Raw genomic sequence first — 19,781 nt, 5'->3', positions numbered from 1 at the left:
GGCGAGCCTGGGTCCCTCCCGGGCCGTTTCGGGCACAGCGAAACGCGTCTGCGTCGAGAGGTCGAGAGGTCGTTGTCTGTTCCTCGTTCCTGTTCCTCGTCCCTCGTCGTCCTTTCCTCTCACATTCGCTTTGCCCTATCCCCTCCTCGGAGTCTGAGCGAGGTTCGCTGGGGCAAGCCTGGTCCCTCCGGGGACCGAAAAACATCTTGCGTCGGAGAGGTTGTTCTGGGCGACCGGTCACCTCTCACTCATCTCCACTTCTCTTCTCCTGCTCCTCCTCTTCTCCCCTCCTCCTACTCCTCTTCTTGCTTCGTACTCACCTGTCATTCTTTGCACCACGTTCGCTCTGTATTTTCTGTGAGGAGAGGTTCTTATGACGACCGGCCGCCTCCTTCATCCATGTTCCTCGTCCTCCTTTTCCTTCGCGTTCGCTTGCCCTATCCCCTCTCATCGTCCTCCTCCTCCCGGAGGTCCGAGCGAGGTTCGCTGGGGGAGCTGGTCCCTCCCGGGACCGCTTCGCGGCGCGAACGTGACGGCACGAGAGGTCGTTGATGTTCCCTTCCTGTTCCTTTCCTGTTCGTCGTGCGTTCCTCGTCCTCTTTCCTGTCGGTTCGCTTTGCCCTATCCCCTTCCTCCATCGTCCTCCTCCTCCTCGGGTGTGAGCGAGGTTCGCTGGGGCGAGAGCTGGTCCCTCCGGGACCGCTTCGGCGGCAGCGAAACGTGACGGCGACGAGGAGGTCGTTGATGTTCCTCGTTGCCTTGTACTTTCTGCTGTTCCCGTCCTCTTTCCTTGTCGCGTTCGCTTGCCCTTGTCACCGCACAGCAAGCCCACAGCAAACAACCATGACAGCGCGACCTATTACCGCTCAAAGGTTCCTACAACAGCTTTTTTCCAGCTCGCCGTGTGAAGAAAATGAAGATGAAGAAGAAGGTAAGTGGTATTATGTCATTTATTACTGATGATGACAATAATAATAATAATAATAATAATAATATCTGTCCTCCTCCTCATCAGCATCATCATCATCATTACTTTCCAAAGAAGAAAGAGAATGTAAAGGGGAACATCACACAAAAAAAAAGCCGCAGCTGCGGGGCGAGGAGAGGAGGAGCTCTACGCGATGGCTAAGAGAGCCAGGGCGAGAGCAGCGGGACGTGAGGATGACGGGACAGCGAAGGAAGGACGAGGAGAGGAATCGAGAGTGAGAGGAGAGCGCCTCGCAACGGCGAGAGCGAGGGGACGGGAGGATGAGGGGGTGGCGAAGGAAGGAAGAGGAGAGGAATCGAGAGCGTGAGGAAAGCATTTGGCAACGGCGAGAGCGAGAGGATAGGAAGATGAGGCAGCTGCAACGGCAGCAGGGGAAGGGTGGAGGAGAGAAGAGAGGAGGATGAGGAGGAACAGGAGGAGAACACAAAGCGTTTCACTGCCAAAAAGGCCCTAGGAGAGACACGGTCTCGCAAACCTTGCGCCGACTCCAAGGAGGAGGAGGAGGAGGGGAACGAGAGGAGGACGGGGAACAGTAGAACACGAGGCAGTCGGCAGCCATGAACAACCTGTCCGTGGCGAGGTGTTTCACTGCCAAAAATGCCCTAGAAGAGAGCTTGTCAGGCGAGCCTTGCTCTGAAGAGGAGGATGTATCAGAAGAAGAATACACCCCATCAGAGCAGGAAAATGTAACATCATCCTCGGAAGAAGAAGAAGGAGGGGAAGGCGAAGAGGGAGATGAAGAAGGAGGGGAAGGAAAAGAGGGAGAAGAAAAGGAAGAAGAAGAAGGAGGGGACGAAGAAGAAAACCTTCTTGTTGCACCAGAGACATTCCTGTCAAGAAACGGGAAAATAACTTGGTCCTCTACACCGTATCAAACGATACCCTTGCAGCAGAAGCAGCCCTGGCCACCGGGGCCCATGGCCTATGTGGCTTCCAACGTTCGCGATATCATCTCAACATTCCGCCTCTTCCTCACACCAGAAATAGACAAAATCATGCTGGAGGAGCATTATCGCGAGGGTCTTAGGAAATATGGAAGAGACAGCTGGAAGCAGATGGATGAGATCGACCTGCACGCCTACGTAGGGCTGCTCATCCTCGCCACCGCCTCACCGCGATAAACCACACAGGCAGATCAACCACAGAATCTTCTGGAAAGTCCCAGAACCTTCTGGCTTGTTACTTGGCGGCATGCCAGGTTTTCTGTTGGAACTGAGAAAGGATATGGCAGTGGTGGGGCAATAAACCACACATGCAGATCAACGACAGAATGTTCCAGAAAGTTTCAGAACCCTCTGGTTTGTTACTTTCTGTTGGGACTGAGAAAAAAAATACGGTGGTAGTGGAGTGATAAAATAGACAGTTCTGTAATCTTTCTCTCTCTCTCTCTCTCTCTCTCTCTCTCTCTCTCTCTCTCTACCTCTCTCTCACTCTCTTGATCGATTCCATCAGCTCAGCACATTCCACGCTCGGACCGCAGACGTCGTAAGCCGTAAGTGTTTTGACTTCTCTTGACTCCCACTCACACTACTCCTCTCCTGTTGTCCAGATTTGTGTCCTGGCACAGTCAAGAGTCAGATCAGACCCACGCCACATCAGATGAGACCCACGCCACATCAGATCAGACACACATCACATCAGATGAGACCCACATCAGATCAGATCAGACCCATGGCACAGTTTGCCCAGCATAAGTCAATTTGTACGTATTTATTGTCCGGTGTTTTGACTTTTCTTGACTACCACTCACACTACTTCTCTTCTGTTGTCCAGATTTGTGTCCTGCCTGACCTCCCCTGGCATCACTGGCACAGTCGATACCCACATCACATCAGATCAGACCCACATCACATCAGATCAGACCCACAACACATCAGATCAGAGTCACATCACATCAGATCAGACCCACATTAGATCAGATCAGACCCATGGCACAGTTTGCCCAGCATAAGTCAATTTGTACATATTAATTGTCCGGTGTTTTGACTTCTCTTGACTCACACTCACACTACTTCTCTCCTGTTGTCCAGATTTGTGTCCTGCCAGACCTCCCCTGGCATCACTGGCACAGTCGAGACCCACATCACATCAGATCAGACCCACATCACATCAGATCAGACCCACAACACGTCAGATCAGAGTCGCATCACATCAGATCAGACACACATCAGATCAGATCAGACCCACGGCACAGTTTGCCCAGCATAAGTCAATTTGTACGTATTTATTGTCCGGTGTTTTGACTTTTCTTGACTTCCACTCACACTACTTCTCTCCTGTTGTCCAGATTTCTGTCCTGCCTGAGCTCCCCTGGCATCACTGGCACAGTCGAGACCCACATCACATCAGATCAGACCCACATCACATCAGATCAGACCCACAACACATCAGATCAGAGTCACATCACATCAGATCAGACCCACATCACATCAGAGCAGACCCACGGCACAGTTTGCCCAGCATAAGTCAATTTGTACATATTAATTGTCCGGTGTTTTGACTTCTCCTGACTCACACTCACACTACTTCTCTCCTGTTGTCCAGATTTGTGTCCTGCCAGACCTCCCCTGGGGTCACTGGCACAGTCGAGACTCACATCACATCAGATCACATGCACATCACATCACATCAGACCCACATCACATCAGATCAGAGCCACATCACATCAGATGAGACCCACATCACATCAGATCAGACCCACAACACGTCAGATCAGAGTCACATCACATCAGATCAGACCCACATCAGATCAGATCAGACCCACGGCACAGTTTGCCCAGCACAAGTCAATTTGTACATTAATTGTCCGGTGTTTTGACTTTTCTTGACTTCCACTCACACTACTTCTCTCCTGTTGTCCAGATTTCTGTCCTGCCTGAGCTCCCCTGGTGTCACTGGCACAGTCGATACCCACATCACATCAGATCAGACGCACATCACATCACATCAGACCCACATCACATCAGATCAGAGCCACGGCACATCAGATCAGACACACATCACATCAGATCAGACCCACAGCACATCACATCAGACCTTCAATAAAGTCAGCAACCTTACCTTCTTATAATGGTAGTCATTAAACTTAGTCCTTAATCTGGTTGTGCAGGCTCTGTGGTGAGATCCTTGGGGTGAAGTTGTTCCATTGGAAGAACAGCTGCTCGGGCATCAAAATAACAGTAATGGGGTTTCCTTTTAGTTGCCGTATACTGTGTCTGTGTATGAAATAAATACATGTACTGCTGAGCGCAATGTGTGTGTGTGTCCAGTAAATATGTTCACTGCTGAGTTTATTGTGCGAGTGTGTGTGCAATAAATATGTGTACTGCTGAGTATACTGTTTGTGTACGCAGTAATTATGTGTACTGCTAAGTATAATGTGTGTGTGTGTGTGTGTGTGTGCGCGCACACTAGCTATATGATTACCTTCTTGCTGTTGAATCTTGTCCATCTGCTGTTGAACCTTTTTATAGCGTATGCTCATCTCCTTGAAAATAATCCTGTCTTAATGTCTGAGATGCTGTTTCTTTCTAAAGTGCCCAGTCCAACTACAATTCACTACTGAAGCTGTGTCTGACTGTGTGTTCACTGACTGCAGCCTGTAATATAAGGTTCTGACAAGGTTCTAGAATGATGATGTAACAAAGGTATGGAAGGTTCTACAGAATGCTTTCATGTATATTCTGTCACACACACACACACACACACACACACACACACACACACACACACACACACACAGAGAAAGACTTGAACATCTTACTGGCATTAAAGGAACCACACTACGATGGTTCAAGTCTTATTTTTCAGATCGATCTCATTTTGGACATGTTGATGACAAATCCTCCATGTACACCAAAGTTAGTCTTGTCTCAAGTGGATGTAGAAAAACTAGTCCATGCATTTGTTACTTCTAGTTTCGATTATTGTAACTCCTTGTTATCAGGCGGCCCTAGTAACTCTCCGAGGACTTTGCATCTGATTCAGAATGGTGCTGCACGTGTACTGACAGGAACCAAGAGCAGAGATCATATTTGTTCCATTTTGGCTTCTTTGCATTGGCTACCTGTAAAATCAAGAATAGAATTTAAAATCCTTCCTAAACTTTCTCGCTCGTCCACTCACACCTTGCACACAGCAACTTCCAGACTTTGCTCTGAGTTGGCCTTTGGTTTTTTCTAAACTATGGGAATAAAGTCAAAGGTCGCATCCATCCATCGAGGGCCATTATTGGCAGTCGTTTAACATCCTCCGAAATCTAGTTGTGCGGGCTACCTTCTTGAGAAGCATGGGGTTTCTCTTTAGTCCATGCTTGTCCAGGAGCACCTTGTTTTCATCCTACGGTTGTTACTCTGCTTTAGACTGGCGTCATGCGCTTCCATGAACATTGGGGATGGGATGTTTCCTTGCACGTGGTCTTATACGACAAGGCAGCTTATTGATGTGGCAGCTTAAAGCGAAAGCATCAGCGTCTGTGAGGTGAAGCTTCCATGGTGACGGCCCGGCGTGGCATCCTGCCTAGCTCTCAAATTATGAGAGAAAAGTGAAACTTCAAATGATGATGTTACAAAGTGGGAAAGGTACTGCCCCTCTCTGCTAACTGAGGCAGTGAGACAACAGTTTCACTTGCTTTGCCAGACAAAGTCTCTACATGTAACACTTGAGTTGACTGAGAGGAGCACACAGTCCTTTTGAGCATATATGAGGCCATCACATTGACATATAGCTGAAGTGGCAGTGGTGGGATTTGAACCCATGCCTCCGGAGAGACTGGAGCCTTAATCCAGCACTTTAGACCACTTGGCCACACTACCTGAAAAGATTAGGTGTTCCTCCAGCGTCCATGCTTGACATGTCAAGGACTGAGCTGTGAAGATACCTGGAGTATTAGTTAAGTCAAGGGGGGCAGACACAGGAGAACGATACTGCCAGCTGCTTTTTCAAGAACTAAAAACAGAATACATTTTACTTGACAAACACAAGATCCAAAGTGAAGTACTTGCTTGACTTTGCAGTAAACTTCTTTTTTCTGACTTTTCCCTAATCCCTCAAAGAATCATCAATGCAGGTCTGAAAGTCACTGGCACAGACTAGCTCTTCTAAGAAGAGGCATTCATGGGGCAGTAACATTTGCTGGAGATGGATGCATCGATCCATCGACCTCTGGGTTATGGGCCCAGCACGCTTCCGCTGCGCCACTCTGCTCATTTTCTCTAATATTGGGTTGAAGAACAGCAGCCGGGGCATCAAAACGAGCGGCACTGGCTTGCCTTTTAGTTTGTGCTTGTCCCACAATGCTTGTCGCCATGCGATCGAGAGGTTCAGACAGGGGAATTAGGGGAACAGGGGAACACAAGATCTAAAATAAATAAATACTCAAAAGAACACACACACACACACACACACACACACATATATATATATAATCTCACAAAAGAGGGTGCATCCCTCACATTTTTGAAAAACCTTTATTACATATTTTCAGGGGACAACACTGTAGAAATGACTCTTTTTATAACTTAAAGTAGTCAGTGGACAGCTTGTGTAACTGTATACACAAGCTGTCCCCCTCCCTCTCTCTCCTCCATGATGATGTCACAGAGCAGGTGGACGTTGAACACCTTGCTCTCCTCCACCTCTCCTGCTGCAGGATGCCTCACAGGTGCTCCACTGGGTCTAGGTCTGGAGAGCCACCATCACCTTCATCTTCAGCTTCCTCAGCAAGGCAGTTGTCATCTTGGAGGTGTGTTTGGGGTCGGTATCGTGCCCTGCGGCTTGGTTTCCAAAGGGGTTGGAATGTCACAGTACAGATTCATGTTTCCCTCAGTGAAGTGCAGCTCAGTGCTGCCAGCACTCATGCAGCCCCAGACCATGATGCTACCACCACCATGCTTCACTGTAGGCAACACACAGTTGTCTTGGTACTCCTCATCAGGCTGTCGCCACATACACTGGACACTGGATGTACCCACATACTGTACACTGTACTCAAACACACAATATATACACTATTTACACTATATACAAGTTCACGGTCTATTTAGGTGGTCTCTGTTCCTCCAGCCACTCCTCCAGAGATTTCCCTTCTGAGGCCTGTGGACAAAAGGTGGCGCTGCCATAACGGCTATGGCCAAAGTCTTTGTTTTTTGGCTGTCCACACTTGCCACAAGTGTTGTATGCCACCCCTCGGACATACCTCCTCTTGGCCACTCCACCCTCCTCCTCAAGGGCCCGCCGTCGCCTGTTCCTCTCTGTGAAGCGAGACACAGGATGAGGAGGTGCAGGACCAAGTGGAGCAGGGCCTGGACCGTGTGTGGAGACACCAGGAGCTACCAGCACCGGTGACAGCGTGTTGTCGGGGTTGAGGACAAAGTACCCCGACTGAGCTGATGTGGGCTGTGCAGTGCCTGGTGCTGTGGGGGTGGGTGTGATGGGGTGCTCCCTGGTGGCAGTAGCGGGCCGTCTGCCTGGCCGCAGGATGGGAGCCTGTCCCTCCAGGTTAGGAGGGAGGACAAACTGGTGCAGCAGGCCAGATGTCGATGGAAGGAGCTCCAGTTTCTCCTTCGGGGCCGGAAGCTGGTCTGTTGCCACAGGAATCTGGTCTGGTGGAGTCAATCCCTGTGACAGGACACTCATCTCCTGAGTCTTCTGCTTCCATTGAAACCTGAGGGAAGATCATTTGTGTTATACCAGTGGTTCTCAAATGGGGATACTAGTACCCTGGGGGCATTTTAAGGCTTTCCAGTGGGTACATGAGTGCTGCCAAATAACGTGCCTGACCTACCATTTAATGAGTGTCCTCTGATTTATCTCAAAGAGCTGGAGCGTGGTCTCCGCCATAAGCCTTGGAGTGTTGAGCACCAGTTCCCGGATGTGGTGGTAGTTTGTAAGGATTTTTGACCACCTGGGGGTGGAGACTCCAGACTTCTTGGTGGGCGACTTGTGCACACTGCACAGCTTGGTGCATATGGCCTCAACCAAGCGGCTGGTGCTGGGCCACTGTGCTGGACCCCCAGGATGTCCTATCAAGCATCGCTTGACACTCTCCACACCCGGTGTGACTCCAGACCGCTTCGGAGCCTTAAAGCGCCCACTTATCAGGCGCTCTTGATGGCGAGGCTGGTAGCTGACACGCTGCTTGTCAACCTCAGGGAGAGCTGTCCACAGCTGGATGATCTGGGTCACCTGCAGGTCAGTGATGTAGGCAGCCTCATGGAGATCCACCAGGTAAACCGCTAAATCCTGGACCTTGTCCCACCCAGCGATCCAGTGCGGTCCAATCACTGTATATAATTAATCAATTAATAAATTAATTGATTAATAGTAATATGTGAAATTAAAAGTCATTGAGATTGGATTGAAATAGTTATTAAAGTGTCTTACCTGAGCCTCGTCAGACATACTGCTGGATGCCACATCAGCAGGTGATGCAGGGGCCTGAGGAGGAGAGGGCGGAGGTGGAGAAGGCGGAGGTGAAGAAGGTGGAGGAGAAGAAGGCTGTGATGGAGAGGGCGAAGGGGGAGAGGCCTGAGGTGGAGACGGCGGAGGAGGAGAGGCCTGAGGACTTGTTAATGATGAGGGCCTGCTCTGCAGAGCACGGGAGGGGTCATCCTCATACAGCACAGGAACTGTGATGTCCTCCATGCCCTCTTCGACAAAGCCCTCATCTTGGAAGTCCTCATCATTGACTTCCTCCACCAGCCTGTCCTCCTCCTCTGGGTTTTGGAGCACTGGAGTCAGTTCCTTGCCAGTCTGGCTGTACAAGTACTCCATTCCCAGCAATTCACCTAGGAAAAAAAAAACAGAAAAAAGGAAAGTATTATTAATATTTCATCCAATACATTAAAGGTTACATCGATAAATGTAGTGTAGTGTTATTAAAGAAAAATATCAATTAAGGAGTTCTTTTTCATGTTGAATGGGGGATTATTTCTTACCCGTGTACGCTCCAGGGGTGCGATAGTGCTCATCCCAGCATCTCCCTAGCACCTTTTGGCTGAGCTGGTCCACTGCCTCTCTCAGAGCACTGCCATAGGAGCGGATGGAAGGTGCTCCCTTTACGGCGTCCTCCATCCGGTCATCATTCCAGCGCATCAGCCCTTCCAGAAGATACGCCTGGAAATGCGCATCACTGGCACTGGTTCCTGAAGGTGAAATACACAGAAGCATGTCACATTTGTAAAAGACATTCACTACATATGATATGAAGTATCTATAAAATAGCCAGGCATACTGAGAAAAAAAGAGGTATAAAACTAGTATGTGCATATTAGGTATTATGTGTATGCAATACCTGGAATGAATCTGTTCAGATGGAGGTGAAAGGACTCCAGGGAGGTAGAGCCACAGGCACACCTGTAGCAGCACAGCTCAACTCCGCCTTTCTTCAAGGTGCCCGTCTTAATGTAGAGCTGGAAGTCCTCTGGGTCTTGGATACAGCCAAGGTGTTTCTGCTGTTCCTTCCATATCTGCTGGATCCGTTCATGGTCCAGCAGAGGAACACCCAGAGTGTCCTTCCCGCTTTCACTGTCAAACAGACTGATCAGTGAACCGATCAGTCTGCTGGTCTCCTCCACCCCTCTGGTCCTCCTCCTGCAGTGCAGCGCCAACTCCCTCCGGGTGATGTGAGCGCTCACCGCCTCCTCCAAGATGTGGCCGACACTTCTTGCTGCCAGCTCACTTTCCTTGGCGCGGCGAAGAGCAGCAACATCTTCCGGATCCCACTCAAAAATGCATGTGGACAGGCGTGCCATGAAGATGCCATACAGGGGGTGAGCCTCAGTGGTAACGCCTGCAGCAAAACGGCGCATGAAATGCCAGATGTCAAGGCGCACCTGAAGCTCATCCCACCCTGCGAACATGGCCTTCACCCGACAAGGGCTATGCTGACTGCAGCAGTCTCTGTCCACATAGATCACCTTGGGTGGCGCCTCACCTGCCTCCCTGTACCGCTTCACCAGGCCAGCTGCCATGGTGTCAAGCGCTTGTCCCTCACCAGCTGTCAGAACCGAGACAAGGACTTGACCGTACTCGTTTCCGACGTTGGTGCACCAGGCAGCTGTACCTGCAGCAGCACCGGCAAGCTTCTTGTGACCTAGTGACCTATTCAGAAAAGAGGAGTTAACAACTGTTACTTAGTATGAAATGGAAGTACAATATTTAAATGGTAAATGGACTATACTTATATAGCGCCTTTTCTAGTCTTCCGACCACTCAAAGCGCTCTACACTACATATCTCATTCACCCCATTCACACACATTCATACACTGATGGCATTGGCTACCATGCAAGGTGCCAACTGCTCATCAGTTTCTGGATCTAACCATTCATACACATTCACACACCGATGGCACAGCCTTCGGGAGCAATTTGTGGTTCAGTGTCTTGCCCAAGGACACTTCGACATGCAGACCGCAGGAGCCGGGGATCGAATTAATTATAAATTACCTGTAAGTGAGCAAAGCTGGAAACTTTCTGCGGTGGCCCATATCCAGCTGGCCTAAGATGTCTTCAGACCAAGCAGGATACTTTTTGCAGCAGCGTTTGCACTCCAGGTACTCAGTGGCGAGGTCATACCACCCATCAATGTCCAGCACCTTCCGCACTGTTCTGTAAATCCCTGCAGCCGTTAGTCTGTGCTTGCCGCAGGCTGGGCGAACACAGGCCAGAGGAAACAGCCACATCTTCTGGGGCATCCACAAAAACAACGGCCGACAGAAGAAGTGGTCAGGTGAGGCAGGGGGCTGCGTGTGGATGAGAGCTGGCTGAGGAGGATACCACCAAAGCTTCAGCGGTGACACTAGCTCTGGCTTGCCGGTACGAGGGTTCGCCTTGAACAGTGTGCGCCGTATCCACTCCTGCTGGCAAGGTGGAAGCTGATCCTTCCAGTGACTGGGCAGCTCAGCTGGCGGTTGGTGAAGGAGAGCTGCTGGTGGAGGATCAGCACAGGCCTCACGAGGCACCGTGGCTGCAAGAGCTGATGAAGGAAAAATTAAGCAAACAGGCAGCAAAACAGAATTAGGTTGAACGTCGGTTTTGATAGTAACTCACAAACTGCCACAGTGCAGAAATACTACAGAAAGAAACTGAATAAATACTACAATGTTAATAATACTAGTGTTAAAATACAATGTTTATAATACTAATGTTAAATGAAATACCACAATGTTAAGATTAGTATATTAAGTAATATTAAGAAGCAAATGGAAAATTATGCAAAATTAATTCATAAGTATTAATGATGTCCACTGATATGAAACATGCACACAGACACAGTAACAACTACTATTGTAATGATTATAACAACGACTGTCCACCATCCCAGCAGTCCACAGGGAGCCAAAGTGTGAATGAGGGGAACATGCAGTGTAATTGTGAAAAAGGGTGTGGAAAACAAAAAGGCGTTAAAATTCCGGTGATTGATTTAGGGCACATTGGTGAGTTAAGAGTTAAGCAAAAAAACACAAAAAACACCTTTGTACACCTTTAAGGTTTGCATCCTGGTTGATGTGGTTTTATGCTGTATTGGGAATAAAAATATGTTTAAAACGTAGAAAAAAAGAATAAAATAATATTCTTAGTGTTGTCGCTACACATTCACATCATATTTGCATTTGTATCATATGCCACACCTGTATTTAGCTGTGCCTCACATTGCGCTGCAACAGATACCATTTCCTCATCATCAATCTCAGCAGAGTCTGTAGAGGAAATGTTAAAAGTATTAGGCCTACTGTTAACAACACACAGAGACAAATGTCTGCAAGATGGTGCATACTTACCAGAAGGGAAAAGCTGCCGGGGTTTTGAGGTGAGCTGCGGTACTGGAGCTGGAAAAAAGTGGACAATTTTGTATAATCTGTTAAAACGGTACAAGCTTTACATGTAGGATTGCTGTAGGGGAAATTCACACTCCTACTCACGGAGTTTAACTGGTGATGTCAATTTTTTCACCAGCTCTGAAGGAGACAGATTTGTCCCACGCGCCAGCAGAGATTTCACAGTGGACTTCCATGCGCCACAGGAATCCTGCTGGACGTGAAGCAAAGGCGGAGGCTGAGGATGGGAGGGTGAAGGCTGCAGGTGCACGTGTAGCAGAAGTGGAGGCTGAGGATGGGAGGGTGGAGGCTGCAGGTGCACGTGTAGCAGAAGTGGAGGCTGAGGATGGGATGGTGGAGGCTGCAGGTGCACGTGTAGCAGAAGTGGAGGCTGAAGATGGGATGGTGGAGGCTGCAGGTGCACGTGTAGCAGAAGTGGAGGCTGAAGATGGGACGGTGGAGGCTGCAGGTGCACGTGTAGCAGAAGTGGAGGCTGAAGATGGGACGGTGGAGGCTGCAGGTGCACGTGTAGCAGAAGTGGAGGCTGAAGATGGGACGGTGGAGGCTGCAGGTGCACGTGTAGCAGAAGTGGAGGCTGAAGATGGGACGGTGGAGGCTGCAGGTGCACGTGCAGCAGAAGTGGAGGCTGAGGATGGGAGGGTGGAGGCTGCAGGTGCACGTGCAGCAGAAGTGGAGGCTGAGGATGGGAGGGTGGAGGCTGCAGGTGCACGTGTAGCAGAAGTGGAGGCTGAAGATGGGAGGGTGGAGGCTGCAGGTGCACGTGTAGCAGAAGTGGAGGCTGAGGATGGGAGGGTGGAGGCTGCAGGTGCACGTGTAGCAGAAGTGGAGGCTGAAGATGGGATGGTGGAGGCTGCAGGTGCACGTGTAGCAGAAGTGGAGGCTGAAGATGGGACGGTGGAGGCTGCAGGTGCACGTGTAGCAGAAGTGGAGGCTGAAGATGGGACGGTGGAGGCTGCAGGTGCACGTGTAGCAGAAGTGGAGGCTGAGGATGGGAGGGTGAAGGCTGCAGTGCGTCTCTTCAACACATAGGTCTTGAAAATGGCCATGATGGTGTTGGGCCGGGCATCAGCAGTCTTCAGGTAATTGATGAGGGCCTGGGCCTTCTGGCTCTGGTCCTCATACACTTCCTTCATGGAGCGACTCCACCATCAAACAGCCCTGGTCTCCAGTGTCCTTCGCCTTCCTCTTCATCTCCTGCTTCCGGCTAAACTTCTCCAGTTCCACCGTCATCTCTCTGATCTGAGAGGTATACTCCAGGAACAGCTGTTTGTTCTCAGACAGAGGGTTTGCCTGCACAGTTTCCTTGGAAATGCTGTGCAGTAAATACACTGCATAGCCAAGGCTGTTCTCCAGGAGCCATCTAAATCTCTGGCCCTGGAACATGCCAAACTGCAGCTGGCAGTGAGCCAGTACCAGAAACCTGTCAGCTGGGTCTCCACCATGGCCAGTGACAAACTTAGTGGCCTCTGCCAGCACCTCATGTTTGGGTTTGGCCCTTCCAGACCTGGTGTTTGTCAGGGTCTTTGCCTCCTCCGAGGGCACCATCAGCAGTCTGGTTGAACCAACTGACTGGCGACGAAAAACTGGATACGAATACATTATCTGAATGAAAGAAGAAAAGACTGCTAACTCTAGTTATCTGAAAGATTCCTATAATAAGTGACTATAAAACTGGTCAGTACAAAACTGTATATCATTCAACACAACCCTGAAAATGTGACATTGCAGTATTTTTTTTGCAAACAAACAAGATTAGCAACTAGAAAAAATCCTAAAGAAATTTTGAGTGGGCTTGACTCTGTCGCCCCCATAACCTTTTATTACATCATTTATTGTGTGTGTGTGTGTTGGGTCTAGGTCTGGAGAGCCACCATCACCTCATCTTCGCTTCCTAGCAAGGCAGTTGTCATCTTGAGGTGTGTTTGGGGTCGGTATCGTGCCCACACTGGGGTTGGTTTCAATGGGGTTGGAATGTCACAGTACAGATTCATGTTTCCCTCAGTGAAGTGCAGCTCAGCTGCCAGCACTCATGCAGCCCCAGACCATGATGCTACCACACCATGCTTCACTGTAGGCAACACACAGTTGTCTTGGTACTCCTCATCAGGCTCTGGTCTCTGTTCCTCCAGCATCTCATCCAGAGATTTCCCTTCTGAGCCTGTGGACAAAAGGTGGCGCTGCCATAGGCTATGGCCAAAGTCTTTGTTTGGGCTGTCCACACTTGCCACAAGTGTTGTATGCCACCCTCTACATACCTCCTCTTGGCACTCCACCTCCTCCTCAAGGGCCCGCCGTCGCCTGTTCTTCTCTGTGAAGCAGACACCAGGATGAGAGGGTGCAGGACCAAGTGAGCAGGGCCTGGACCGGTGTGTGGAGACACCAGGAGCTCAGCACCGTGACAGCGTTTTGTCGGGGTGTGGGACAAAGTACCCCGACTGAGCTGATGTGGGCTGTGCAGTGCCTGTGCTGTGGGGGTGGGTGTGATGGGGTGCTCCCTGGTGGCAGCAGCGGGCCGTCTGCCGGCCCGGGACGGGAGCCTGTCCCTCCAGGTTAGGAGGGAGGACAAACTGGTGCAGCGGGCACAATGTCGATGGAAGGAGCTCCGTTTCTCCTTGGGGCCGGAAGCTGGTCTGTGTCCCACAGGAATCGGGTCTGGTGGAGTCAATCCCTGTGACAGGACACTCATCTCCTGAGTCTTCTGCCTCTGTTGAAACCTGAGGGAAGATCATTTGTGTTAGACCAGTGGTTCTCAAATGGGGATACTAGTACCCTGGGGGCATTTGAAGGCTTCCCAGGGGGTACATGAGTGCTGCCAAATAACGTGCCTGACCTACCATTGAATGAGTGTCCTCTGATTTATTCAAAGAGCGGGAGCGTGGTCTCCGCCATAACCTTGGAGTGTTGAGCACCAGTTCCCGGATGTGGTGGTAGTTTGCAAGGATTTTTGACCACCTGGGGGTGGAGACTCCAGCTTTCTTGGTGGGCGACTTGTGCACACTGCACAGCTTGTGCATATGGCCCAACCAAGCGGCTGGTGCTGGGCCACTGTGCTGGACCCCCAGGATGTCCTATCAAGCACGCTTGACACTCTCCACACCCGGTGGGACCCAGACCGCTTCGGAGCTAAAGCGCCCTTATCAGGCGCCTTGATGGCGAGGCTGTAGCTGACCGGCTTGTCAACCCAGGGAGAGCTGTCCACAGCTGGATGATCTGGGTCACCTGCAGGTCAGTGATGTAGGCAGCCTCAGGAGATCCACCAGGTAAACCGCAATCCTGGACCTTGTCCCCCAGCGATCCAGTGGGTCCAATCACTGTCTAATAAATTAATTGATTAATAGTATATTGTGAAATAAAAGTCATGAGATTGGAGAAATAGTTATTAAAGTGTCTTACCTGAGCCCTCAGCTCGCTGATGCATGCAGGTGATGCAGGGCCTGAGGAGGAGAGGGCGGAGGTGGAGAAGGCGGAGGTGAGAAGTGGAGAGAAAAGCTGGATGGAGAGGGCGGGGGGAGAGGCCTGAGGTGGAGACGGCGGAGGAGAGAGGCCTGAGGACTTGTTAATGATGAGGGCCTGCTCTGCAGAGCACGGAGGGGTCTCCTCATACAGCACAGGACTGTGATGTCCTCCATGCCTCTTCGACAAAGCCCTCATCTTGGAAGTCCTCATCATTGACTTCCTCCACCAGCCTGTCCCCTCCTCGGTGTTGGAGCACTGGAGTCAGTTCCTTGCCAGCTGGCTGTACAAGTACTCCATTCCCAGCAATTCACCTAGGAAAAAAAAAACAGAAAAAAGGAAAGTATTGTTAATATTCAATAAATTAAAGTTTACATGATAAATGTAGTGTAGTGTTATTAAAGAAAAATATCAATAAGGAGTTCTTTTTCATGTTGAATGGGGGATTATTTACCCGTGTACGCTCCAGGGTGCGATAGGCCTCATCCCAGCATCTCCCTAGCACCTTTTGGCTGAGCTGGTCCACGCCTCTCTCAGAGCACTGCCAGGGAGCGGATGGAAGGTGCTCCCTTACGGCGTCCTCCATCCGGCTCATTCCAGCGCATCAGCCCTTCCAGAAGATACGCCTGGAAATGCGCATCACTGGCACTGGTTCCTGAAGGTGAAATACACAAAGCATGTCACATTTGTAAAAGACATTCACTACATAGATATGAAGTATCTATAAAATAAGCCAGGCATACTGAGAAAAAAAGAGGTATAAAACTAGTATGTGCATATTAGGTATTATTGTATGCAATACCTGGAATGAATCTGTTCAGATGGAGGTGAAAGGACTCCAGGAGGTAGAGCCACGGCACCTGTAGCAGCACAGCTCCACTCCGCCTTCTTTCAAGGTGCCCGTCTTAATGTAGAGCGGAAGTCCTCTGGGTCTTGGATACAGCCAAGGTGTTTCTGCTGTTCCTTCCTATACTGCTGGATCCGTTCATGGTCAGCAGAGGAACACCCAGAGTGTCCTTCCCGCTTTCACGTCAACAGACTGATCATGAACCGATCAGTCTGTGGTCTCCTCCACCCCTCTGGTCCTCCTCCTGCAGTGCAGCGCCAACTCCCTCCGGGTGATGTGAGCGCTCACCGCCTCCTCCAAGATGTGGCCAACACTTCTTGCTGCCAGCTCACCTTCCTTGGCGCGGCGAAGAGCAGCAACATCTTCCGGATCCCACTCAAAAATGCAGTGGACAGGCGTGCCATGAAGATGCCATACAGGGGGTGAGCCTCAGTGGTAACGCCTGCAGCAAAACGGCCGCATGAAATGCCAGATGTCAAGGCGCACTAAAGCCCATCCCACCCTGCGAACATGGCCTTCACCCGACAAGGGCATGCTGACTGCAGCAGTCTCTGTCCACAGATCACCTTGGGTGGCGCCTCACCTGCCTCCCTGTACCGCTTCACCAGGCCAGCTGCCATGGTGTCAAGCGCTTTTCCCCCACCAGCTGTCAGACCGAGACAAGGACTTGACCGACCGTTTCCTTGACTTGGTGCACCAGGCAGCTGTACCTGCAGCAGCACCGGCAAGCTTCTTGTGACCTAGTGACCTATTCAGAAAAGAGGATTTAACAACTGTTACTTAGTATGAAATGGAAGTACATATTTAAATGGTAAATGGACTATACTATATAGCGCCTTTTCTAGTCTTCGACATAAGGCTTACACTACATATCTATCACCCCGTGTCACACACATTCATACACTGCTGATGGCATGTGGCTTACCATGCAGGTGCCACTGCGCACAGTTTTTTCTGGAGCTAACCATTCATACACATTCACACACATGGCACAGCACTTCGGGAAGCAAATTTGTGGTTCAATTGTCTGCCCAAGGACACTTCGAACATGCACCGCAGGCCGGGACGAATTAATTATAATACCTGTAAGTGAGCAAGCTGGAAACTTCTGCGGTGGCCCATATCCAGCTGGCCTAAGATGTCTTCAGACCAAGCAGGATACTTTTTGCAGCAGCGTTTGCACTCCAGGTACTCAGTGGCGAGGTCATACCACCCATCAATGTCCAGCACCTTCCGCACTGTTCTGTAATCCCTGCAGCGTTAGTCGTGCTTGCCGCAGGCTGGGCGAACACAGGCAGAGGAAACAGCCACATCTTCTGGGCATCCACAAAAACAACGGAACAGAAGAAGTGGTCAGGGAGGCGGGGCTGCGTGTGGAAGGAGCTGGCTGAGGAGGAACCACCAAAGCTTCAGCGGTGACACTAGCTCTGGCTTGCCGGTACGAGGGTTCGCCTTGAACAGTGTGTGGCCGTATTCACTCTGCTGCAAGGTGGAAGCTGATCCTTCCAGTGACTGGGCAGCTCAGCTGGCGGTTGGTGAAGGAGAGCTGCTGGTGGAGGATCAGCACAGGCCTCACGAGGCACCGTGGCTGCAAGAGCTGATGAAGGAAAAATTAAGCAAACAGGCAGCAAAACAGAATTAGGTTGAACGTCGTTTTGATAGTAAAGCAACCACAAACTGCCACAGTGCAGAAATACTACAGAAAGAAACTGAATAATACTACAATGTTAAAATATACTAGTGTTAAAATACAATGTTTATAATACTAATGTTAAATGAAATACCAATGTTAAGATTAGTATATTAAGTAATATTAAGAAGCAAATGTGAAAAATTATGAAAATTAATTCATAAGTATTAATGATGTCCACTGATATGAAACATGCACACAGCACCAGTAACACTACTATTGTAATGATTATAACAACGACTGTCCACCATCCCAGCAGTCCACAGGGAGCCAAAGTGTGAATGAGGGGACATGAGTGTAATGTGAAAAAGGGTGTGGAAAACAAAAAGGCGTAAAATTCCGTGATTGATTTAGGGCACATTGGTGAGTTAAGAGTTAAGCAAAAAAACACAAAAAACACCTTTGTACACTTTAAGGTTTGCATCCTGGTTGATGTGTTTTTATGCGGTATTGGAATAAAAATATGTTTAAAACGTAGAAAAAAAGAATAAAATAATATTCTTAGTGTTGTCGCTACACATTCACATCATATTTGCATTTGTACATATCCACACCTGTATTTAGCTGTGCCTCACATTGCGCGGCACAGATACCATTTCCTCATCATCAATTCAGCAGATTGGAGAGGAAAGGTTAAAAGTATTAGGCCTACTGTAACAACACACAGAGACAAATGTCTGCAAGATGGTGCATACTTACCAGAAGGGAAAAGCTGCCGGGGTTTTGAGGTGAGCTGCGGTACTGGAGCTGGAAAAAAGTGGACAATTTTGTATAATCTGTTAAAACGGTACAAGCTATACATGTAGGATTGCTGTAGGGGAAATTCAAAATTCACACTCCTACTCACGGAGTTTAACTGGTGATGTCATTTTTTCACCAGCTCTGAAGGAGACAGATTTGTCCCACGGCCAGCAGAGATTTCAGTGGACTTCCATGCGCCACAGGAATTGCTGGACGTGAGCAAAGCGGAGGCTGAGGATGGGAGGGTGAAGGCTGCAGGTGCAGTGCAGAAGGGAGGCTGAGGATGGGAGGGTGGAGGCGCTAGGTGCACGGTAGCAGAAGGGAGGCTGAGGATGGGAGGGTGGAGGCTGCAGGTGCACGTGAGCAGAAGGGAGGCTGAGAGGGGATGGTGGAGGCTGCAGGTGCACGTGTAGCAGAAGGGAGGCTGAGATGGGAGGTGGAGGCTGCAGGTGCACGTGAGCAGAAGGGAGGCTGAGATGGGAGGTGGAGGCTGCAGGTGCACGTGAGCAGAAGTGGAGGCTGAGGATGGGAGGGTGAGGCTGCAGTGCTCTCTTCAACACATAGGTTGAAATGGCCATGTGGTGGTGTTGGGCCGGGCATCAGCAGTCTTCAGGTAATTGATGAGGGCCTGGGCCTTCTGGCTCTGGTCCTACACTTCCTTCATGGAGCGACCTTAAACCCAACTCCACAAACAGCCCTGGTTCCAGTGTCTTGCCTTCCTCTCATCTCCGGCTTCCGGCTAAACTTCTCCAGTTCCACCGTCATCTCCTGATCTGAGAGGTATACTCCAGGAACAGCTGTTTTCTCAGACAGGGTTTGCCTGCACAGTTTCCTTGGAAATGCTGTGCAGTAAATACACTGCATAGCCAAGGCTGTTCTCCCAGAGCCATCTAAATCTCTGGCCTGGAACATGCCAAACTGCAGCTGGCAGTGAGCCAGTACCAGAACCTGTCAGCTGGGTCTCCCACAATGGCCAGTGACAAACTTAGTGGCCCTGCCAGCACCTCTGTTTGGGTTTGGCCCTTCCAGACCTGGTGTTGTCAGGGTCTTTGCCTCCTCCGAGGGCCCATCAGCAGTCTGGTTGAACCACTGACTGGCGACGAAAAACTGGATACGAAATACATTATCTGAATGAAAGAAGAAAAGACTGCTAACTCTAGTTATTTGAAAGATAATAATAAATAATATAATAATAATAAATTTATTTGAAGGCGTCCTTTTCG

At 49.9% G+C, this 19,781-nt stretch overlaps 1 non-coding gene across 1 annotated transcript; it reads right to left on the bottom strand.

The window, feature by feature from the left end:
- Positions 1-5,720: 5,720 nt before the first annotated feature.
- trnal-aag (transfer RNA leucine (anticodon AAG)) lies at positions 5,721-5,802 on the bottom strand. Its single transcript has one exon. It is a non-coding gene; the product is annotated as a tRNA-Leu (tRNA).
- Positions 5,803-19,781: the final 13,979 nt, after the last annotated feature.

This window comes from Larimichthys crocea, chromosome XVIII (assembly GCF_000972845.2).
Source record: "Larimichthys crocea isolate SSNF chromosome XVIII, L_crocea_2.0, whole genome shotgun sequence".
Taxonomy (NCBI): domain Eukaryota; kingdom Metazoa; phylum Chordata; class Actinopteri; family Sciaenidae; genus Larimichthys; species Larimichthys crocea.
This window is presented reverse-complemented; position numbering and strand designations above follow the sequence as displayed.